At 38.9% G+C, this 24,874-nt stretch overlaps 1 long non-coding RNA gene across 3 annotated transcripts in view; it reads right to left on the minus strand.

Annotated features, from left to right (window-relative positions):
• LOC138439360 (uncharacterized) overlaps positions 1-24,874 on the minus strand; it is a 70,605-nt gene that overhangs the window by 34,391 nt on the left and 11,340 nt on the right. For 2 of the 3 annotated variants that reach the window (XR_011256691.1, XR_011256692.1), the window contains exon 3: positions 2,926-3,119. The exons of the other annotated variant lie outside the window; for it this stretch is intronic. This is a non-coding gene — a long non-coding RNA (uncharacterized lncRNA). The remainder of the gene's footprint in view (positions 1-2,925; positions 3,120-24,874) is intronic. 3 annotated transcript variants of the gene reach the window in all.

Here is a 24,874-nt window from a genome sequence, read left to right on the forward strand (position 1 = left end):
TAGAATCTTAGCTTTTATCCAATGCACTGTCTCTCCCTCTCAACTTCCATTAAAAACCCTAGGGCTGTTGCCAATAAGGTAATCAGATTCCCCTCAATACATATTTGAATTGAACAAGCAAAGTCTGTAAGTTAGTGTAAGGGAGTTTCTTCACTGATTGGTAAGAATTGCCAGGGTAGTCTCAACAATTTATAATGTTCCACTTTTCTGCATAGAAATTTGGATTAAAAAGCTTTAAGTTCTTAAAAAGTAACGGAATCTTTAAAATACTACAACCGATTATGTTTATAACCAGTTTATATAAATATAAACAAACAGGAAGACTTCACTAGATGCTTCACTAAGATGTACAAGCATTTTAAAGAAATAGATTGTAGTAACTACATGTTATTTCTATAAGTTTGATAATAAAGAAATCTATTTATAATAAAATAATAATCAGTTTAGTTCAGTCGCTCAGTCATGTCTGACTCTTTGTGACCCCATGGACTGTAGCTTGCCAGGCTTCCCTGACCATCACCAACTCCTAGAGCTTACTCAAACTCATGTCCATTGAGTCGGTGATGCCATCCAACCACCTCATCCTCCATTGTCTCCTTTTCCTCCTGCCTTCACTCTTTCCTAGCATCAGGGTCTCTTCTAATGAGTCAGTTCTTTGCATTAGGTGGCCAAAGTATTGGAGTTTCAGTAACAGTCTTTCCAATGAATATTAAGGACTGATTTCTTTTAGGATGGACTGGTTGGATCTCCTTTCAGTACAAGGGACTTTCAAGAGTCTTCTCCAACACCACAGTTCAAAAGCATCAATTCTTTGGCACTCAACTTTCTTTATGGTCCAACTCTCACATCCATACATGACTACTGGAAAAACCATAGCTTTGACTATATGGACCTTTGTTGGCAAAGTAATATCTCTGCTTTTTAATATGCTGTCTAGGTTGGTCCTAGCTTTTCTTCCAAGCAGCAAGCGTCTTTTAATTTTATAGCTGTAGTCACAAACTGCAGTGATTTTGATGGCCAAGAAAATAAAGTCACTGTTTCCATTGTTTCCCCATCTATTTGCCATGAAGTAATGGGACTATTTCTGCTTTATTGACTATGTCAAAGCCTTTGACTGTGTGGATCACAATCAACTGTGGAAAATTCTGAAAGAGATGGGAATACCAGACACATGACCTGCCTCTTGAGAAACCTATATGCATGTCAGGAAGCAACAGTTAGAACTGGACATGGAACAACAGACTGGTTCCAAATAGGAAAAGGAGTACGTCAAGGCTGTATGTTGTCACCCTGCTTATTTAACTTATATACAGAGTACATCATGAGAAACGCTGGGCTAGAAGAAGCACAAGCTGGAATCGAGATTGCTGGGAGAAGTATCAATAACCTCAGATATGCAGGTGAAACCACCCTTATGGCAGAAAGTGAAGAGGAACTAAAAAGCCTCCTGATAAAAGTGAAAGAGGAAAGCAAAAAAGCTGGCTTAAAGCTCAGCATTCAGAAAACGAAGATCTTGGCATCTGGTCCCATCACTTCATGGGAAATAGATGGGGAAACAGTGTCAGACTTTATTTTTTGGGGCTCCAAAATCACTGCAGATGGTGAATGCAGCCATGAAATTAAAAGATGCTTACTCCTTGGAAGGAAAGTTATGACCAACCTAGATAGCATATTCAAAAGCAGAGACATTGCTTTGCCAACAAAGGTCCATTTAGTCAAGGCTATGGTTTTTCCAGTGGCCATGTATGGATGTGAGAGTTGGACTGTGAAGAAAGCTGAGCACCGAAGAATTGATGCTTTTGAAGTGTGGTGTTGGAGAAGACTCTTGAGAGTGCCTTGGACTGCAAGGAGATCCAACCAGTCCATTCTGAAGGAGATCAGTCCTGGGTGTTCATTGGAAGGACTGATGGTGAGGCTAAAACTCCAATACTTTGGCCACCTCATGTGAAGAGTTGACTCACTGGAAAAGACCCTGATGCTGGGAGGGATTGGGGGCAGGAGGAGAAGGGGACGACAGAAGATAAGATGGCTGGATGGCATCACAGACTCGATGCACATGGGTGAACTCCGAGAGTTGGTGATGGACAGGGTGGCCTGGCGTGCTGCGATTCATGGGGTTGCAAAGAGTCGGACACGACTGAGCAACTGAACTGAACTGAACTGAACTGAATGGGAGCGGATGTCATGATCTTAGTTTTTTGCATGTTGAGTTTTAAGCCAGCTTTTTCACTCTCCTCTGCAATAGTGAGGGATTATTTCCCTTCCAGGAAGCCTTTTTAGAAAGCATAGCAAAGCTGTGGTCACTATAGGACAGGTTTAAAGTTCTACTAGGGGTTGCAGTTGTTAGACAGTACATTAAGATTCATGCTAGGTGATGAGAGATAGCACAGCACAGTGGCTAAGAGCATGATGCTGCAGTTCAGATCCCAGTGTTGCCTTTTGCTACCTCTGTGACCTTGGGCAAATTACTCAACCTGGTGAACCTCAGTTTCCTAATCTGAAAAATATGGAGAACATGATCTACTGTTATGGACTGCATGCTTGTGTTCCCCACAAATTCATATACTGAAGTCCTAAACTCCAGAGTAGTATTTAGACATGAGACCCCTAAGAACATAATTAAGGTTAAATGAAATCCCACGGGTGGGGCCCTGATGGGATACGATTGGTGTCTTTTAATAAAAGACACTAGGAAGCTTGCTCACTTTTCCTCTCTACACAAGCATGGAGGAAAGGCCGTGGGAGCACCCAGTTAAAAGGGCTGCCACCTTCTAGTGACTGCCATGGCAAGGGACAGCTCACTAGACACCAGTGCTGCTGCTGGCACCTTAACCTTTGCACTGCCCATCTTTAAAACTGTGAAAATATAAATGTCTGTTTGTATGGTATTTTGTTCAGGCAACCCCAGCAGACTAAGTCACCTACCTCGTAAGGTTGTCGAAGAATTAAATGACTTGATAGATCTGAAGAACTTCATATAATGCCTGGCACGTGGAAGTTCTATATGAGCGTTAACTGGCATTGCTGGCCTCAGATCTGTGTGTGGGCTTAGGTTTTGAGAACTGGTGATATTATGCACAAATGTGGCAATACATACTTGCAGATGGGCACACTGAATTCTGGAAAACAAATTTGAGAAATTTAAAATTAATTAAGCAGGAAGATGTTTACATTCTGAAGTGAACTCAGTCAAGCAAAATTAAACATGCCAGCCTAGGTCAGGGCCAACATCTCATGCCTTTCTCCACCTCTCCTGGAAAGTTTGGATTCATGTTAGTTTAAAAAGCCTTCATGTCCCTCTCCTTCCCCAATAAAACCTCAAACCAACAATAAGTAAGTTGATATGGGTCTCTGGAGAAAAAGAAAACAGAACAGGAAATGTCTGGATAGATAAGGGAAGCCTGTAAAACACAGATGATGGTTGTAATTTTAGGAATTCCAATATGAATGGCATCAAGTTAAACTCTCATTTTAAAATGATAGAGGCCAGAATGCTTAAATGTTAGTTTTTAAATATAATTTTTCCATTTAATATACTAAATTCACACATATACGATCCATTAATCTTCAGGGAATTATTATGAAAGTCAATTTAAGAGAGAAGAGTCGTTTTCTATGAAGGATCAGAAAACACTATGAAAAAGAAATAATTGTTTTCATTAAACAGTAAAATATACTTCCAGTTCCAAAGTATCCCCTTAACAAGGGAGGAGGAAGAAGAGTTGAGGAAGCAGGGGAAAAAGAGAGAGTGACAAAAAGAAACAGAGCGGAAGGGAAAGGAAGAGAAGAAATGGAGAAAGAAAAGAAAGGAGGAAAGGAGCAACTAGAGGAGAGGCCTGTAAAGTTTTGCTTCTGTGGCTTTGAGGGGAAATTTGTAAGGTCCTTTGTAAAGTTTTGAGTAAGGGGGTGGGGTGGGAAAGTGGAGAGGAACAGCATTTTCTTCTATCCTTTTGAAATTTAGATGAGCTCATTCATCAGTTCACACAGCTTCCCACTGCCCAGACTCTGGGGAGAACAACCTTTGGCCTGTGGACACCAGGCCCTTTAAGCTTGCAGATGTAGCGCTCAGGTCTAAATTTAGCAGTTAAGATTTAGACCAGGAAATAATGGCTGTGCCCCCAATCCTAGCACCTCCACGCTTACTCAAGCACAAGGATGAAGAAGGCTTTCCCTGATGGGATGGTGTCATCTTGTCCATTATATGCTGCCCTGGGACTGGGGTGCTGTGAGCGGCTGTCTCCACTGGGCTTAGGTCCTGGTAGAGGACTACATAAATAAGGAGTATGACAAATACAAAGACTATCTTTGAATATTCTTTGAGAGAGCAATACATTTAGCTTCCTTCCTTTCTTCTTGAGGCTATGGTCCAGCAAGAACGTGGCCTTCTAGGTTTTTATAATATAGGAGTAGAAACAGAAAGTTTTAATTAAATCAATATTTACATGTACAAAATGACAGGCATTGGGGATACAGATAGGTGTGGGAGAAGATGTCAGAGTCCCTGCCTCCTTAGGTTGACACTGCAGAGAGGGAGGAAGTAAAAATAACACATTTGTACCCCTCCACCCTCAGCAATATGTTCACATCTTCCAACACATTCTGACTCCTGTTCCCTCCTGGACTCTCCCCTCACCTGGCATCAGAATAAGAGGCTTTCCTTGTCCCTGGTCTGGTCTTCAAATCCCTAAATCCCTTCCTCCTGTTCCAAGGAGTTATATTTTACACAACAAGGAATCAATGACAAGTGATTCCTTAAGAAAAGAATCAATGACAATGCTGTACTGGGTGCTGTGCTTGAAGGTCAGACATTTGGGGTAAATTAAAAAAGCAATCATAATGAGCAGGGCTTCTGCTATAGCAACCTCTATCCCCTGCTCTCCTCCTAGTTATGTCTCCAAGGCTTGTGGGAAAAGCCATTCTCCTTGGCTCCATGCTGTGGAATCAGGAACTGGCTGTAAAAGTGTGCGTTTCACTCGTTCTGTGGGGTCTAGCACCTACTCCACCTTCATCACTTTCTGAGCTTGTGTCAAAGCTTTCTGGGAGACTCCATGGCTGTACTGCTGAAAGAAATGTCTGGGAACCTTCTTAGAACAACTCTCACTCCACATTATTATCGCTCCTCGGTAATGGATTGCCTATCCATCACCCTGTCTGTCCTTGGCTCTTACTGGCTAAGTGCTGATTTTTTCAGATGCAACCATCTCCCACGCCCAGGGATTCCATCCAAGGATAATGGCAATCCTGTCACACTGGCCAGTGATCCACCTACGGAACTGCTTGTCATGTGATCCTGGTAAATAAAAATAAGTGGGCAAAGAGAATGACTAGAAAGACTTGTAAATGTTTTCCCTGCTGTGAAAATGAGACTTGTGAAAAGAAATAATTTCTGCATCTGCATGGGGAATATGGCATGATAACAACCAGCTTGAAACTGTGACAAAGTTAGCCTGAGGACAAAACTTATTAATATTTGCTGCAAATGACAGGGAATGTGGGCCCTTGATGATGATGTTGAGTTGGTGAGTCAATTGACCTACGACTACCCTACTCAAGACCTCTCATGATATAATGCACTGTATTTTCCTTATTGCTAAAGTCAGTTGGGTCAGCATGCATTATCTGCTACTTATACCTGAAGGTTTCCTGATATACCTGTCTACGTCCAATAATATGGATGATAAAGAATCTCAGCTCTTGGTCATAGGTAGGTTTTTATTAGACCTTTCTGAGATTTGGGGAGGAGGAAAACAACAGGAAAAGAAATCTACACTGTGGTTTTTATTTATTTTTTAACGAAGATTTTTATTTTAAGGTAATTGTAGACTTATATGCAGTTGGCAGAAATAATGGAAACTCTGTATGCTTCACCCAGTTTTCCCCAACTGTAACAATTTCCAAGCCTGTAGCATTAAAACAATATCACAGTCAGGAAATGGACACTGATAGAATCCGCCAACCTTATTCAGACCTCACCAGTTTCACATGTATGTGTGTGTGTATGTGCATAGTTTGCTCTATGTACTTTAATCACACGTGCAGGCTTGTGTATTCACCACCACCATCAAGCTACAGACAACTGGGATTTATTTTTAAAAGAAGCTGTTAAGCTCTTCATCTTTTGCAGTGCTTTTTTTCAAACTGTGCTCCTTGGAACCCTTGGAATTCTACCCCTCTGTCTGACTTCAGTCACAGCAGGTCATTATTTATCTATTTTATATTTTAGGCTTCACAGTAAGCCTTTATCTGGAGAATAAGTTCCTAACTTAAAAAGAGAATGGGACTGATAATCTATAGTAAATATACCTTTGATATTTAAATGATGGTACCTAAAAAGAACTTTATATTCTCTCAAGGTACTTTTCAGTCCATTGTCTCTCTTAAGTCTTGAAACAACTTTGATAAAGTAACTAAACAAATGAACAAATATCTCTACAACCCATCCAAACAAACAGTAGTGGAGGGAGGTTTAAGACAGGCACTTTACCTGAGCACCCTCTGCATTTGTCAGCCAGGAAGGGCAGCAGACAGCGCCCCACTTCCTCCCTTGGCCAGAAACCCCAGCAGAACTGAGAATGAAACCCTTTCTGTTGTAGTACAGGATTTGTTCCGGAACAGGTGATTTTGGCATTTTTCCAAGTAGTTTTACCGAAGCTGGGAAGCACTATATAAGATGGATCCCCTCTTTCAAGGAGGAGGTGATGAACCTAGGCAACCCAGAATGAGTCACCTAGGTCAATTTTGGCCAGTCCTGACTGTTGCACCACAAGTCTTTTTCATCTTTATGCTTCCATTGCTTAGCATAAAACCCAGCAGATGAAAGGTATACGAACAATGCCTGATGATTTAATAAATAAATCTGCTTCTGTGTCAGTTGAAAACAATGGATTTTGTTCTTGCTGAGTAAATGAGAGGAGGCTAATAATAGACATCGCTGTCTACATTTCTTTAATCTGTGGAAGCCTGTGCATGCTTTGCCTCTGCTGTGGCAAAATGTATTTGAAGAATCTGTGACTCTATGAGAAGGCTCCCTGGCTTAAGCAAGACCTTCTTTTACGGAATTTCTACCATTTCCTTGCAGCTCTGGCAAATAAGGCAGTGTCTGGGATCTGAGACACTCAGTAAAGGAAGTCTTTGCAGGCGGCAGCAGCTCTGGAATTTCCCACAGCCACTCCTCTAACAATCTTCTAAAATCTTTAGTGCTTTGATTGAATCAGATGCAAAGTATAATGGGAAGTTAGCCACTGTCTGTAAATTTTTATGAAAACAATTTGAAAAATTACATCCCTTAAACAGTTTTCACTAGCATGGTGTTTTCTAAACGCTTCCTCTTGGAAAACCCCTTTTAATATGATTTCCTCCACAAAATCCCTGTTGAAAGAATTTGTTTATAAGCAAACACATTTGTTAAATAATAATAAATTTATCTTCCCAAGAGGAAACCAAGAAGTCAAGCTTTTTTTCCTCCCCTAACTAAAAGTCATCCTTGAGGCTTGATTGTGAGTAAACAATTATGTTAAGCTTCTTGACAAATGAAAATAGCTAAAGAAATTCTTCCTTGCCCCCTTAGATGGTGCTTATTATTTTCCTAAACGGCTGGGTTTCTAGGTTTGAAGCTAGGTTCCAGAGGACATCAGGTAGACAGCACCCATTTAACAAAGGCCTGTGACTTCTAGGTCTTTTGCTATCGATTTACCCTCCTTACTTGTAATAAGTGCTTTATGATGGCAGTGGTAAAAACCAGCTTACCAATACAGAAGTCATAAGAGATACAGGTTCAGTGCCTGGGAAGATTGATCAGGAAGATTCCCTGGAGGAAGAAATGGCAACCCACTCCAGTATTCTTGGCTAGAGAATCCCATGGACAGAGTAGCCTGGTGGGCTATGGTCCATGGGGTCACAGAGAGTCAGACATGACTGAAGTGACTGAGCATGCATGCATGCATATCTGCCTAAGGTTCTGCCCGTGTAGATGTCCTGCTGAGTGATGAGATTTCTGTCTGCCAAGCAGGCAGAGGCCAGACTTCAGCTCCAGCCTTCTGTTGACAAGACATCACAGGATGGTCAACAAGCAAGCTGTCCTATCCAGTCCCCTCACCTAAGGAGTTGTCTGTTTGAGGTGTAGAATAAGTCACTTGTCTTCCTTGAACCCCTTCACCATGGTCTTGCTTCATTTGTGGTATGAAGCTTTTACATTAGGATGGGGAAAAAATTCTCAAGCCAGAGCATACTACAACAGTAAGTAACACTATTTTCTAAAAGAAGAAAAGAGTGTTTTTATTACCTTCATAAACTGCAATAGCACTTTTTTGGGGAATTATTAGAATAAATAGGAGCTTGGAAATCTGACCTTGGCTGGTGCAAGAATAGAGAGAATCTGGTACTTCTGAATCTCCCATTCAGGTTCTCAATGTTCCAGGAAGCAGTGTGCTCAAGTTTCTTTTCTCCATTTAGTTCTCCTGAATGCCCAGCTTCAGTGCCTGGGCATTGCTGCCAAAGATCCTGCTGGCACATTCAGCTGCCATTCAAGGAAACAACCCTCCACACCGCCTCGCACTTGGAAGTCTGTCTTACAGGATAAAACAGGTGGAAGGACATTTTGCCTTTAGAGTTCTACTGGCATGTCTTGCTACTTCTATTGCGTGGTGCCAAGAATGACAAAAATCTTTTGTGTATGTTTAGGGGTGGAAAGACCAGATATTACTGTGAATAGCAGTTAACTTGCTGTTTGGATAAGATTCCCGGGCAGCTGTTGTAACTCAGGCAGCAATAACTCTAACACTTGGCTCTGTTGCTAGGATGAATTGATAGAAAATTTGGAAAAACCATGTAAAAAATTATGCTCCCATGATACTGTTCAATATATTGCAAATCAGCTTAAAGACTGAATATCTGCTAGTATCATAAGGAAGTACAATGAGCATACTAATCAACTAGGGTTATATTTATATTTCCATTCTAATTATCTTCTGCTTTTGGTAAAGTTATTAGCATAGGTTGGCAAAAATTTGAACTGACACAAAATTTGCAATCTATAGGTATAATTGAGACAAGATTACCCTTTTTTTTTTACATGCTGACAACCTTATCTGTACTAATCAGTTAACTCAATTTCACAATGGAATTACAAATTCTAACTTGTGAATTTACTAATTAATTGTTCTTAGCCAAAGACTTGAACCCATGTTTAATGTTCAGTCTTCACAAATACAAAAACAATTTTTTATGTGTTGTATAAAGAAAAAGATTACATTAGTATTTAAATGGTAGGGTTTTTTTATTAAATTAAAATTATACTTTAGTGGAAGATTAAAATATGATTAATTGAAATAAATTATTTCTGAAAAATGAGTTTGCAACATAGTTATATCAATCTCAACTTTGTCTGTTAAATCTTAAGATTCCCTCAATCTTATTAACCTACATCAATTAAAAAAAAAAAGTTGCATGGTCTTGCCTTCATCCTCTCCTTTTTGTTGAACATATTCAGACCAATAATAAGGGACACAATTGCTCCCATTTCAAAATTGGTTTAGCATGGCCATTACTAATATAGTCAATGATCCTGTATTACCAGCAAAACATAGAATTAAAATTGATCTTGGCATAAATTGACTTATTTTAATTTGGTTATTTGATCACAGCTGGAAAGTTGAACACACAGTAAGAAAGCCATCTGGCCTGGCCTGTCTTTATTCATCCTGACCACTCACTACTTTGGCTTATCTACGGCATTTCTTCTACTTTCTCATAAGAGTCCCAACTTTTCTCATAAGTGCCTTAGTCAAAGCCCACGTGGCCTCAGCTATAGTGCTGGCCAATCTGGTCTGTCAGGCCCAGCAGTCACATGACTCACCTGTGCTGGCCTCTCTGTCATTCCTGGTGCCTGATTAGGCCCAGCAGCCTCTGCCAGTTTTGCAGTCTACTTCCTAACGCAGGCCTCAACAACTCCTGTGGTGCCTTCTTCTGCCATCATATTTTATCCAACACTCTTGCTTGCCTCTCTTGGCAACTATCAGCTTAGCTGATAGCACTTACATGCACCTGCATACTGATAAAGCCAAACCACAAGATAAACTCTTGGCCCTACGGCACTGACTTTGGGCCTTCCTTCGACCTTTTGGACATAGCACTGGAATTTGATCTTCCCGGAATTTCAATCCTACTTTTTCTTTGAGAATTCTTTCTCCTTTGATGTCCAAGGAGGAGCACCTTCTTTGTTTCTGCTCTAAGAACTTAAAGTAAAGGTGATGCCTCCTGCTTTATGTTGCCTTCTTGTTGCTGCCTCTGAGCTGGCCAGTTCAGCAGGTCCCCAGGCCTGGCCCAGATTCACGTGAATGCTCATTACCCCTGCCTATCTATCCTTTCCAACTGCAGTGCTCTTGGGCAGGTTGATAGTATTGCCTCTGTTCATATTGCCTAGGGTTTACGGCAAAATATGACTACAGATTAGAGCAGATGTGACTGAACGTAAGTGGGAAAAATGAAATTGTAAGGAAAGAATTATAGGAAAGGAGGTGGGATAAGAGGATCTAAATGGAGTTACTAGTAGGAGTGAGTAAGAACATATAGCAGTGAAATGAAAGACTTTGGTGGTGGGGAATGTGAGAACAAGATCATGAGTATTAAGAGAGCTATACTTAATCATGAAATCCCACCGACTTAGAGCTTTGGTGTTTGACTAGTAACATGCCTTACACACTTAATGGACATAGTTCAATAACCATCTTGTTTAATGAATAAATGTCCTAGAAGAATTAATGAGAATAAAATTAAGGAAGGAAGTTCCTCAATTCCTTAAATATAATTTGCAAATCTTAATGGGGATAAAGCTGTTATATACAGCACTAATGGAAGTCTATAACTTTAATACAAGTTTTTAACATAATTTTATCATATCCCTAAAAGATGATATAACTAGTGTTTATGAATGCAAAAATCTTAAGAAACAATGGACTAAAAGGTTACATGGTGAAGATGGCTTTCCACAAAAAGTAAATTTTTTTTTCTAAAAATAAGGCAAAATAGGGCAATTACCTATAGCAATAAATTGGGGGAAACAGGCTGTTTAAAGGCAAATCATCATTATAATCCATTATTCATGTGAATTTATATTTTTTAAGCAGAGTATTGGAGAAAAAGCTGTTCGATATTTGGGCAATCTTCAAAATTTATTTTTATAGATTTTTAGCACCTATGTTGTTTCTATTCCTGATTACTCTTTTAGGTTTACTTCAAGGTAAATGATGGTTGAAAAGGATTTTCTATTGTCTCTTTTGTATTGTGGACAGGAGTTGGTAGGTAGCAGTTGGTAGGTCAGAGCTGGTAGGGAGGAGGAGGAGGAGGAGGAGGAGGAGGATGGAAGTAGAAGGAAAGCATCTTTGTGTTCCTATAAAGCTTCTAGTTTTATAGGGAAGATTATGCTTTTTATTATATTCAGTCATTTTCCGAACTGATAGTTATTTACATCTGCAATTAGGAATTTAAAAATCCTCTAAAATGAATGATTTTGTTTTTCTGATAAAAAAAATTGAGGGAGGATTCTGTAAGCTGCTGCTTTAAGAGCTCTATCCTTGTGTTTGAAGGGCCCAGAAATACTAACCAAAACTGCCAAATAATCTGAGGGTAATTCTAATACCATATGCTCACATTTGTAGCCCTTATAATTTGCCTACAGAGTATTCCTACAAAGTGCTCCTGAGTCCACATGATGAAGTGCATCACGGAAGTGGATCCTATTTCCCCATAAGAGCAACGTCACATCTGGGACAGGGGCTTATCACCAAGGACTCAGAAGTAAATAGATTAAAGATGTGAACAAAATGTGTGATGAAAGCAAAATTATAACTATACATTTATATAATAATTTCATACTTATATATAGTCCACGTCTTTAAAGATTGGATATTCATACATTATGCACTTTCTTTATCAAAGAATTATAATAAAAATCTATTTCATACAGAAAATAAAATTCTACTAAAGCAAATGACAAGAATTTTAAGGCTTTATAATTTTTGTTTACATATTCCATAGGTCATTGAAAATTAGCACCAGATTCTCTGGTTCAACTGATTCATTTTGTGTATGAGAGAAACTAGAGTCCAGAGAAGTTAAATAAATTGTGAAAGATACTGTAGGACTACTAACTCCTAGGACAAGATCTCTCCACTTTTATCTGTTAGCCAAAGAGCTCAGTGATATATTTATTGGTCTTCATAACACATAGAAGAACTGTTGGGAAATGACTTGAATAGCTCAGTCCAGACTATATGAGAAAGTCTGAAAATATACATTTTTTCTTAGTTTCTCCATGGTAAACACATGGGATTAAAATCATGGCCGTGTTTCAAAAAGTTGTCTATTTCAAAAAGTTATTTACTTTTTCCACTAGATAGTAAACTTCTATATGGACAAATTGTTCAGTGATTTGAGCAAAAGCAGAGAAAACTGAGCTATTGGTCTAAATTAAAGCAATGATTGATGGTGAATGTACCATAACAGATAAATCTTAAAACTATGACACTAAGTAAATAAATCAAATTGTAAAAGGTTATATACAGTGTGGTGCTATTTTTATAAAAGGTTAAAACATTCATATACATATATATATATATATATATTTTAGGAATACATACAAACACTGCAATATATAAAAACATGCATGGGATGATAAACAGCAAATTCATGGTAACGGTTAGTTTTTAGACAGGATGATGGAGAGAAGGGTTGGCAGAGATGTTACTAGGGCTTTCATTTGGATCTGAAATGTTTTAAATTTTTTTTTTTTTTTTTTAAAGATTCTAGGTAAAGACATCAGGCAAATAAGGGAAATGTTAAAATTAGATGTGGCTGGACAATGGGTACCTGGAAATTTATTATCTGACTCTTTATAATTTTCTGTATTTGGAAACACTTCATTATTAATATAAAAAGAAGAAAAAAATGATGGACTCAAGTTTCAGCAAGAGGGGATGGTATATTTGCACCAATACATTAGACATTTAAGAATATTTGTTTTTAATCTAAATCTTTATCTATACAAGTTTATTTAAAGATGAAGAATTTTACAGATTTAGCCTCATTCAAGAGTTATGTGACTCAAATAAAAACTGATGCTTCATGGGACCCAGCCACTGCAGAGCCTGATTCAACAAAACCTAATTCTAATCCCAGAAGCCTTGGGAGACAATGAAGCCTCGGGGTGGAAACAGCTACTGAAGTTTGGCTCTCACACTCTGGAAATACTCTTGTTTTCAACAGGAGAGAGAGTACAACTGATATATGCGATAGCCAGAAAAGGGCTTTGACGCATGACTGGGCTTGTAGCTTTTCATGTGGATTTGTCTTCTGGTAGGAGGATAGCTGAGATTCATCCTCTCTCCTGGATCAGCAGTCAGATTCTTTACTCCCCTCTTCTTCTACAGGGAACTCTGTGAATTTCATGATATTAATTCAGAAACCTAGAATCCAAGACCTTACCTTACTTCATCTATTTGAAATATCTCATCTATTTGAATATATTTAAATGATGCATTCTCTAACTCATGACTGTATTTTTTCCTGAGAAGGTGAACGTGATATTTAAATTGTACTCACTTTAAATTCTACTTTCTGTCATCTACACCAAGTTCTGGTTTTAGTTACTCTATTTATAGTTTACAATCAGAAACATGCTCTCTAATTTCACTGTTGTTTGAATTCAAATGTTTTTCATCTGATTCTACCATTCATGAGTTCCCCCCAAGGACATAAGGAAATTAGTTATACAGCTAATTTATTTAAAAAAAAAAACAGTGATTACTAGCTCAAATACTTAATTGTATTCATATTTAGGGGCATTGCAATGTCTGAGCCATTTATGTTACATTTCTGGAATTTCTTTCCTCTAACGGAATGATTCAGGTCTAAAGCAGAATTTTAAACAGTAACTGTCATTCAAAAATGATGCATTCAATCGTGCAAATGAAAAGGGACCAAAAAAAAAAAAAAAGATAAGTAGGGATAGGGATTACAAAAGGAAGCAAGAACACAAAAGAAAGTAATAGGTTTGGGCTAGAAAAATTAGACTAAAAGAAGACAGAACAGAGAAAAAGTTTATCACGAATGCACAAAATGCATGGCATCTAGAAACACAAATTGAGGTCAAGTTTTAAAATTGTGGTCAGTCCCAAGGTGTAGATCTGTGACCCCAGGAAGAGTTAGCTGTAGTGATCCCTTCTACAATTTTACATCTTTGTGGGTTATTTCTATCTCTTTTTTCTATTCACCAGCCCCTACTGAAACACAATGACATCTCTTAGAGATGGAAGCTATCAGCAATGTAGCTTTCTATCTTTCCAAAAGGAGAACATAATATACTCCTTTCAAATCCTGAAAGATGATGCTGTGAAAGTGCTGCACTCAATATGCCAGCAAATTCGGAAAACTCAGCAGTGGCCACAGGACTGGAAAAGGTCAGTTTTCATTCCAATCCCAAAGAAAGGCAATGCCAAAGAATGCTCAAACTACTGCATAATTGCACTCATCTCATACGCTAGTAAAATAATGCTCAAAATTCTCCAAGCCAGGCTTCAGCAATATGTGAACTGTGAACTTCCAGATGTTCAAGCTGGTTTCAGAAAATGCAGAGGAACCAGAGATCAAATTGCCAACATCCGCTGGATCATCGAAAAAGCAAGAAAGTTCCAGAAAAACATCTATTTCTGCTTTATTGACTATGCCAAAGCCTTTGACTGTGTGGATCACAATCAACTGTGGACAATTCTGAAAGAGATGGGAATACCACACCACCTGACCTGCCCCTTGAGAAACCTATATGCAGGTCAGGAAGCAACAGTTAGAACTGGACATGACAACAGACTGGTTCCAAATAGGAAAAGGAGTACGTCAAGGCTGTATACTGTCACCCTGCTTATTTAACTTCTATGCAGAGTACATCATGAGAAATGCTGGGCTGGAAGAAGCACAAGCTGGAATCAAGATTGCCGGGAGAAATCTCAATAACCTCAGATATGCAGATGACACCACCCTTATGGCAGAAAGGGAAGAGGAACTAAAAAGCCTCTTGAAGAAAGGGAAAGAGGAGAGTGAAAAAGTTGGCTTAAAGCTCAACATTCAGAAAACGAAGATCATGGCATCTGGTCCCATCACTTCATGGCAAATAGATGGGGAAACAGTGTCAGACTTTATTTTTTGGGGCTCCAAAATCACTGCAGATGGTGACCGCAGCCATGAATTTAAAAGATGCTTACTCTTGGAAGGAAAGTTATGACCAACCTAGACAGCATATTCAAAAGCAGAGACATTGCTTTGTCAACAAAGGTCCGTCTAGTCAAGGCTATGGTTTTGTCAGTAGTCATGTATGGATGTGAGAGTTGGACTGTGAAGAAAGCTGAGCGCTGAAGAAGTGATGCTTTTGAACTGTGGTGTTGGAGAAGACTCTTGAGAGTCCCTTGGATTGCAAGGAGGTCCAACCAGTCCATTCTGAAGGAGATCAGCCCTGGGATTTCTTTGGAAGGATTGATGCTAAAGCTGAAACTCCAGTACTTTGGCCACTTCATGCGAAGAGTTGACTCATTGGAAAAGACTCTGATGCTGGGAGGGATTGGGGGCAGGAGGAGAAGGGGATGACAGAGGATGAGATGGCTGGATGGCATCACTGACTCGAGGGACGTGGGTCTGAGTGAACTCCTGGAGATGGTGAGGGACAGGGAGGCCTGGTGTCCTGCGGTTCATTGGGGTCGCAGAGTCGGACACGACTGAGCGACTGAACTGGATATACTCCTGGTCTAGTGGTAATTTCTTGTTTTCCCTCAAATTATTTTATTATAGGACTCTATTTATTATTATTTTATTATAGGACTCCATTTATTATTATTTTATTATAGGACTCTGAAAATGATAGCTTTGAAAACAGACAAGATGTCATCAATGAAGAATTCTTGATTCTTATTAAAAAATTGGAATAGGAAATGACACAATACTAAGGGGAAAAAAATACAGTTTTCCTCCCCCACCTTGGCAAGTTAAATGCCCAGTTATCAAAGAACACAAGAGAATACTGCATACATGAGCAGAACTGTTTCTAAATAAAATGTCAGAATGTAAATGCTGCATCAGTTCCTAATTAAGCATTCTGCAAATAAAGCCCTGCTCTTCATCTCATGTTTTCATTGGAAACTTCCATCAACAGACAGTGAATGGAACGAAACAGTGGAGCCACCCGGTGGCTAATGCGGTTAACCGCAGCAATAGAGCGTTTCACGGTGCACTTCGTCAGTTTCCTGTTTTACAAATGAGAGTATTTCCTCTTGAAAATATCGCGCTAAGCACCTCTAAGAAGAAATTTAAAAGTGTAATAGTAAAGATGAAGTTCATAACTTGATTATCACTCTCAAATGAAGCTTTTGTCTAAAAGATTGAAGAATCTGTGAGCAAAATTTTTTTAAAAATAGAAGAAAAGAAAAATATCTAATCCTGTCTGAAATAGCTTTTTAAAACTACAGCTTCTAAAAACATCAAAATAGGTTTTTTTTTCAGTACCAATTTTGATTTCAGAAGAGATTCCTTATAGAAATTAAAACTTTAAACATGAAATTACCTTAACACTTAAAAGTGCCTGATTCCATCCAACTGTTAATATTACATTCATATTTAAAAATATAAGGGTTTATGAAGAGAACTGATCATCCTTTTAAAATGTTTATTTATTTAAAAAATTTAAAAAGTCAAAGCTGAGAATAATGCCAACAGGGCTTTCTGCTGGCTTAAAGGATGGGATTTTAAAAATTAAAAATAATTTTTCTTATCAAAATAGTAAAACAAGTTTATTTAGAAAAATTAGAAAATAAAAGTAAGCAAAAAGAAATAAAACTCTCACCACAATTTGACTATTAATCCTCTGGTTTATATATTTCCAAAAAGTCTTCTTTACATATGGACTATGTAAGTGAAATGGGATATTACTGAACATAGTTTTTGCAATTTGGTTTTCACTTAATGTCATTCTATTTCCATACTTATTTACCTGTATATAATTTTTAAAAAGCTGTATAATGTTCCAATGTATGGCTATGCTATGCTTTATTTAACCAAACGTTCACTATCAGATTTTTAGCTTTAATTTTTTACTATTATATATAATAATATAAAACTACTCCTACATCTTTTTTTAAATTTGGGGAGAACTATTTAAAGTGAATAATCTAGAGTAGGTATACTTTGCAATAGTTTTGAAATTCTGCAGTATACTTAGAGGAATACTTTCAACAGTTATAAAGTAAGTAACAGTGTATCCACCACCATCCAAGTCAAGAAGCAGAACATTACTGGCCCCCAGAATACATCCTCATACCTTCCCAATCACAGTCCTCTTTTAAGATTCTGACAAGCATCATCAAATTGTCCCTTTCTCCCAGGTGTCCGTCTGAGAGAAGGACTGAAAAGTAACCGCAGTCTGTTGGTTCATGGAGTTAATAGAAAACTATTAAACTGAATTACATCAAATGACATGTCGGCAGTACTAAAGTTGTACTTTTGATTCACAGACAGTATTTGAAAATAAAATTCAGTTTTGAATTTCAGTTCACTGTGACTGATATTTCACACAGTTGTAGGCATTTTGGCCTATACTGACCTATACGGGAAGCTCCACCCACCCCAGTAAGTGTCCAACAAAAGTGAGACACCACTTGGGTCTCATTACTACACAATTGGGCTGTTTCTTCAGTTCCTTGTCCTTTTCTTCGGGTCGATCATCTCAGTGTTTAGAGGGAGGCTGCGCTGGACTTTGATGTGGGTTTAAGAAGAAAGGGGTGGGGGGAATAGGAAAAGGGCCTGGGAAGGAAAGGCAGTGCAGCCTACTTTTATTGGTACAGGACTTGGTTCTCCAAACTATCTGTATGAATGTACAACTGACCCTTGAACTAGGAGTGGGGGGTGGTGATTTAGAGTGCTGTTCCCCAGTCCCCACCCCATGCAAGTGGAAAATCCACTTACAATTTACAGTTGGTTCTTTGTATCCACACTTCTGCATCCTTGGGTTCAACCAGCCAGGGGCCGGGGATTGAGTATTTCTTTAAATTTTATTTATTTTTCGTTGCACTGGGTCTTTGTTGCTGCTCTCTGGAGCTACTCTCTCGTTGCAGTGCACGGCTTCTCATGGCGGTGGCTTCTCCTGCTGTAAAGCACGGGTTCCAGGGTGGGGACCTCAGAAGCTGCAGCACTTGGGCTCAGTCGTTGCAGCTTAGGGCTCTAGAACATGCAGGTTTCAGCAGTCATGGCACACGCGCTGAGCATGTGGCATGTGGAATCTTCCTGGTCCAGGAATCAAATCCCTGCACCTGCATTGGCAGGCAGATTTCCAACCACTGGGCCACCAGGGAAGTCGGATCGTGTATCACTGAAGTGCGTGGTTACTGAAAAAAATCCAAGTGTAAGTGGACCTGCAGTCCAAACCCATGTTGTTCAAGGGTCAACTAGGTATATATACCTGATATATGTGTATGTATATAGTCTTTTACTCAGAATTCATTTCCCTTCACTTTTCTAGAGAAAAAAATTATCTGATGGCTTTGTAATTAAATTATATAACAGATATGGGCCATGAACAAAATGAGCGACATCTGTAGCTCTGAGATTTTCATGAAAATATATTTTAAGCATATGGTAATGGCAAAACTGTACTGAAATGAACAAACTTAAAATTTACTTTTCTGACTCTAGCAGATTAAATAAGTTACTGCCAAGTAAAAGAAAAATAAGTGTAGTTAAGAGAGTGAATGGCAGTGACAACTAGCTAAAAGTGACATAAAAGTTTTATTTGAAAGGGTCACTATTTGTAAAATGCAGGAATATCCTTTGTAACTATTTAAACTCGAAAGCTTTCAGATGTCAATTTAAAAATAGAGGAGGAAGTTCATAGTTTAAAAAAAATTATTTCAGAGGTATAAGGACAACACTTTTTGAAGACCATTATCTTAGGTCCCAGGACCAACTTGCAGCCAAGTGAAAAGAAGGTTTCTTTGTGATTTGTTTGGCCTTTCAGGTAGGAAGGCGAGGCCTTCTTCTTTTTCCTCCTCATCCTCTTCCCTCTTCTCTTCCCCCTCCTTTTCATCCTTCATCATCAACATTATCAAATGATTCTCACTTATGGAGGGATCACTATGTGCCAGTCACTGAGCTAAGCAGTCTGTATGCACTATTTAAAAAAAAATTCTAACAGTACCCCATGATGTAGAAATTATTATCCCCATCTTAGAATGAAGGTACTAAGACTCCCGGTAAGAAATGATAGAGCCACTTTCGAGCACAGGTTGGGCTGATTCTAGAGCTTAGGCTCTTGACTATTTCTGTTGTGTTAAATAGTGGGGTTTGGGCAAAAGCCTCACTGTTGCACTGGCTAGCCTTGATTTCTGTATGTGTATTTCCTATGGTGCATGTGTTCTCAGTTGTTCAGCCATACTCTGCAACCCTATGGACTGTAGCCCACCAGCCTCCTCTGTGCATGGGATTCTCCACCAAGAATACGGAAGTGGGTTGCCATGCCCTTCTCCAGGGGATCTTTCCACCCAGGGATGGAACTTGCGACTCCTGAGTCTCTTGGATTGCAGGCTGAATCTTTACCATCTGAGCCACTGAAGAAGCCCATTTTGTATGATGAAAGTGTTAGTCACTCAGTCACGTTCAACTCTTTGCAACTCCATGGATCTTCCCAACCCAGGGATCGAACCTGGGTCTTCCACATAGCAGGCAGGTTCTTTACCATCTGAGCCACACAGGGAATGCTAAATAGATAGGATTTAAGTTAAAGATCCTGGGTCCTAGTCATTTCTTATGTCCTTTCCACTAAAGATATTACTAGCAATTGAAGGGGAAAAAAATGAATTCCTAGTAGAAGGGGATTATTTGAAAGCGCTCAGATGTCTCCTTCCCCTACAAATTTTACCTTACTTAGTCTTACATGATTGTCCTTGAAGAAAAACTAATCAGCACTATAGAGGATAGTAATTTGAATCCTGAATCTTAATTTGATTTTTCTGGATTCTTTTCAACTCCTGTTAGCTGAAAGTAAGTTTTGATGGGAAACAGAGAAAACCTTAGGTCACTGAACAATCATGGTAGGTCTGGGAGAAGGATGCAGAAAAGGGGTGATAAGAGACCAAGAAAGTAAACCTTCTTACTTCACAGTCTTAAATAGAGTCAAGTCTGTATTTACATTTATAAATGTGAAGAAGTTCAGAAACAATATAAAAAACCGCATATAGCAGATACACTGTTTTTGTCTGCTAATAGCCCATCTAAGACCCCTGACCTCTTTCCAAGTGCACGATTCTTTCAGGACTGTCAATCACGGTGCCCTGCCTTCTAGCCCACGTGGTCATCATGTGACAAGATGGGCCATTCAGAGTATTATGTCTTCAAGGACAAGATGCTTCCACTAAGGAATCATCCCACGTGCACTGCGCAGCATGTGGGATCTCAGTTCCCTGACCAGGGATGGAACCTGTGCCCTCTGCATTACAAGGGCAGAGTCTTAACCAGCGGACGGCCAGGGAAGTCCCCACAGACAAAATGATTAATCCAGGCTGGGCATCAGAGCCAAGCAAGGATAATCAGAATCAGAATGAGATCTGGTGTGTGAAAGCGCAAGTCTTAAATAAATAGATGAGATCTCTGTGTTGTGCGCTTAGTCACTCAGTGGTGTCTGACTCTTTGTGACCTGGTGGACTGCAGCCCATCAGGCTCCTCTGTCCATGGGGATGCTCCAGGCAAGGATCCTGGAGTGGGTGCCATGCCCTTCTCCAGGGGATCTTCCCAACCCAGGGACTGAACGCAGGTCTCCTGCATGGCAGGTGGATTCTTTACCATGTGAGCCACCAGGAAGCCCTTGAGATCTCTACTGGCCATTTTTCCTACTATGGAGAAAGCCCAACAAGGAATAATATGGATAATATCAATGGTAAATAAATGTAGAATGGGAAAGATGATTCCTGAATCTATTCATGCCTTTTTGATAGACTATTATCACTTGCAACAAAATGGACTAAATGATGTATTTTTGGCATATTTTAAAATGTTGGATGACCCCACATAATATATTATTAACACCAGGACTAAAGCAAGTTAAATAATACTAAATTCATGGGCTTCCCTTGTGACTCAGCTGATAAAGAATGGACCTGAAATTCTTATTTACATTTAAATTTATTTTCAATTGATTTAAAAATATAATGGGCCAATGTATATCAAGAGTTCAGATCCTTTGACTTAGTAATCTTTCTTCTGGGACTATATTTCAAGTATAGGGCTAAGCAAACCAGGATGTTTACAGAAGCATTCTTTTTAATAATGAAAAACTATGAATCTACATATCTAAGACTTGAGAAATGATTAAATAAAATCATGGCTTGTTGATACAGTACTTTATTTTGAAACTTCAGCACTGATAAATATGACTACGTAGAAATAAAAAATAATCAAATGGAAATTTAAAAACTTATAAAAACACTCATGAAAAAAGGAATTTCTAAAATTGTGTGTGGATACTATAACTTAATAAAACTACATACATATGAATTAATTATGAATATGCACTCAGAGATAGTGGAAATCAGAGGAAATAAAAAATAATGATAGTTGCTAACTTAGGATGGTGAGGGTATACAAATTAGACTAGAATTTCTTATAAAGTTGAAAAATGTTTTAAATAAAAGAAAACTGAAGCTGATAAAAACCCTATAAAATAATTTTTTAAAAAAAGGTTTCTGTTGCTAATAAGACATGATGAGAGCCATATGTGGCTTCTCAGGTGGTGCAGGGGTCAGGAATCCACCTTTCAGGAGACTCCAGAGATGTGGGTTTGATCCCTGTGTCAGGAGAGGCCCATATCCAAAATGGAGGCTTCTAGATAAATTCTGGAAAAAAAAAAAAGAAAAAACCCCTGGAGAACCAAGACATAAATGGTGGGGAGCAAAGACGACCATCTCTCACATGGAACCTGAGACAAAGTACTAAGTGACGCTGAACTTTGCTTTCCTTCCTTAAGTCTATTTTCTCTCCTACATACAAAATAAAATGCTACAAGAATATAGTAATTATAGGAGACTGTAGTCATATGTGCAGTGAAAAAAAATACATTGATTAAAATCCTGAGTCTGGCAGAGGAGTTAGCAGGAAAAGGCCTGTGGCTTTGGCTGTGGTATAGCTAATCATTAAATGACAGAGGAAAGCGTATGAGATAAGAATTAGTACCATGTTGAAATTTCTGTGGTTTTTCTTTTTCTGGGCAGATAACAAGCATGCTTATAGTTAATCAGAGAGGTTGTTTTGGCTCCCTGGGATTCCTAGCAGATGTCTGAAGAGTGATGTCTTCCGATCACTTAGGAACTTTGTCCCTGTGACGATTCTGTAATCCTTTTGTTGACCTCATGGGACATCTCAATCTGGCCCAGATTTTTGCCCTGTAGTTCTCTTAGACACTCTACTGTTTGCTATTGCGTACGTGAAAGAGGACATAGATGGTTACCCCAAATCCTACAGACATGAAACCCAGAAGTGGTGTTAAATAGAAACAAATAGGAAACACCATAAAATTCATGGGCTTTTGTATCAATAACTTTATCAATTATTAACTAAGTCACCTTGAACAAATTACTTAACTCATTTACATTTTCTGTAAAATGAATATTATAATTTAGTCAATAATATTCATTGTTATGAAAAGAAAAAGGGGTTGTGCTAGGCAATAGTGATAAAAAATTTAAGGCATAATATCTAGCCTCAGGGAGCTCACAGATTTATCAAGAGATAATTATCGCATGGTAAGTGCAACAAATATCACATGGAAGCACAGACAAACCATCTAAAGATGGGACAGGGAAAGTTTGAAAGTGAGGGCTCAGGGTTTATCTTGAAGGGATTCAAAGAGATCACTAAAGAGATCACTATATAAATGCATTGGGCATACCCCACTCGATTAATTTGCTGTCCTCATTCTGGAGAGACCTTAGTTACAAATTCTTGCAACAGAGCTGAGCATTTTGTACTGGGCAACATCAAAGTTGTGAAACATAAATTCTTTCAGGGAGATAAAATCCTGCATTCTTTAAGAATGAGCATTACAAAGACTATACTCAAGAAACTGTCTTATTACTCTCAAAAACCTGGAATTTAACAAACTGTCTTAGTCAAAGATAGTTTGCTCTTTCAAAGACTCAGCCTTGTTTACAAACCCCAGGGAGTCATGACACAAAGAAAGAAACTAAGAAGGAGAAAAAAAAAAGTGAACGCAGACAAGATTTTTCTCAAGAACTTTGACCTTTTCTATTGACCAATTATGAAACTATTTAAAAACTGTTATGCATGTTTTTGGAAACATTTTTCAAGATAAGACAAAAAGTACAAAACCTCTGCAATGTGAAATACTTTAATGAATGAATGAAGTGGGTTTCCAGCACACAGTCATTGAAGTACTTGACCTAGCTGTCATTTCCTTTCCTTATCCATGTCAGTTAAATCAGATATCCTGCTGATCCCAGATCTGGCCTCAGAATCTTAACGCAACTACTTGGGATACCACTACCAAAACAGAGAAATTGCTGTAGTTACTGGAAGTGAAATGGGAGGGATGGTAGAGAGGGTGATGAAAAAGGATGAGGTTGTCCTTAAGAACGGCACAGTGAGAAACAGGCCTTAATAAGGGGGAAGTGGACATGCATGCCGGGTAGTGAGAGGTCCATCTTACCTTCTGGGGCATAGCTGGGCCCCTCTGAACTTACAGTCTCATCTGGGCCTGAGGAAAGGCAGTGGATTGGTTTTAATGAACATATAAGCTGCAGGAAATGTGAGAAAAAGTTGGGAAAAGCTGAGGAAAGGAAGAATCATGTCAAATTACTGTCTGCCTCTTGCCCTCAGCCCACTTTAATACAGCAGATCATAAACTCTTCCTCACTTTCCCCCCCTTTTTTTTGGCTGAGAAATAAACTGGCTGGGTTGTAGAAGGGCCTACTTCTCTTACTCTGTTTTGTTTTACAGTTATTTGTGAGTTTGTCTTACTTTCTTCTAAGTTGTAAACTCCTTGCAGGCAAATACATCTTACCATTCCTGTGTCCTTTATAATGGTGAGTAACACAAATATTATGATCACTAATCTAGAGCCAGACATCTTGGAATGTGAAGTCAAGTGGGCCTTAGAAAGCATCACTACGAACAAAGCTAGTGGAAGTGATGGAATTCCAGTTGAGCTGTTTCAAATCCTGAAAGATGATGCTGTGAAAGTGCTGCACTCAATATGCCAGCAAATTCGGAAAACTCAGCAGTGGCCACAGGACTGGAAAAGGTCAGTTTTCATTCCAATCCCACAGAAAGGCAATGCCAAAGAATGCTCAAACTACCGCACAATTGCACTCATCTCATACGCTAGTAAAATAATGCTCAAAATTCTCCAAGCCAGGCTTCAGCAACACGTGAACCATGAACTCCCTGATGTTCAAGCTGGTTTTAGAAAAGGCAGTGGAACCAGAGATCAAATTGCCAACATCTGCTGGATCGTGGAAAAAACAAGAGAGTTCCAGAAAAACATCTATTTCTGCTTTATTGACTATGCCAAAGCCTTTGACTGTGTGGATCACAATCAACTGTGGACAATTCTGAAAGAGATGGGAATACCAGACCACCTGACCTGCCCCTTGAGAAACCTATATGCAGGTCAGGAAGCAACAGTTAGAACTGGACATGGAACAACAGACTGGTTCCAAATAGGAAAAGGAGTACGTCAAAGCTGTATATTGTCACCCTGCTTATTTAACTTCTATGCAGAGTACATCATGAGAAACGCTGGACTGGAAGAAACACAAGCTGGAATCAAGATTGCTGG

This window comes from Ovis canadensis, chromosome 4, assembly GCF_042477335.2.
Source record: "Ovis canadensis isolate MfBH-ARS-UI-01 breed Bighorn chromosome 4, ARS-UI_OviCan_v2, whole genome shotgun sequence".
NCBI classification, from domain to species: Eukaryota; Metazoa; Chordata; class Mammalia; order Artiodactyla; family Bovidae; genus Ovis; species Ovis canadensis.